The sequence below is a fragment of the Nematolebias whitei genome, chromosome 19 (assembly GCF_014905685.2).
Source record: "Nematolebias whitei isolate Nwh7 chromosome 19, NemWhi1, whole genome shotgun sequence".
NCBI lineage: Eukaryota > Metazoa > Chordata > Actinopteri > Cyprinodontiformes > Rivulidae > Nematolebias > Nematolebias whitei.
In genome coordinates this window covers 17570027-17570243 of record NC_056516.1, presented here as the reverse complement: position 1 = coordinate 17570243, position 217 = coordinate 17570027, and positions in this window count along the sequence as shown.

Sequence of the window (217 nt, the reverse complement as noted above, 5' to 3'; positions counted from 1 at the left end):
GTTTGTCTCATGTGTCTCTATGTGTCCCTGTGATGGACAGGAGACCTGACCAGGTACACCTGTGATGGACAGGAGACCTGTCCAGGGTGCCCCCTGCCTCTCTCACATTAACTTCTGGATGTGGGCATCAGTGATCCCTGCAACCCTAAAAGGAAGAAGTGGGTAAAGATGATGGATGGATGGATGGATGGATGGATGGATGGATGGATGGATGGAT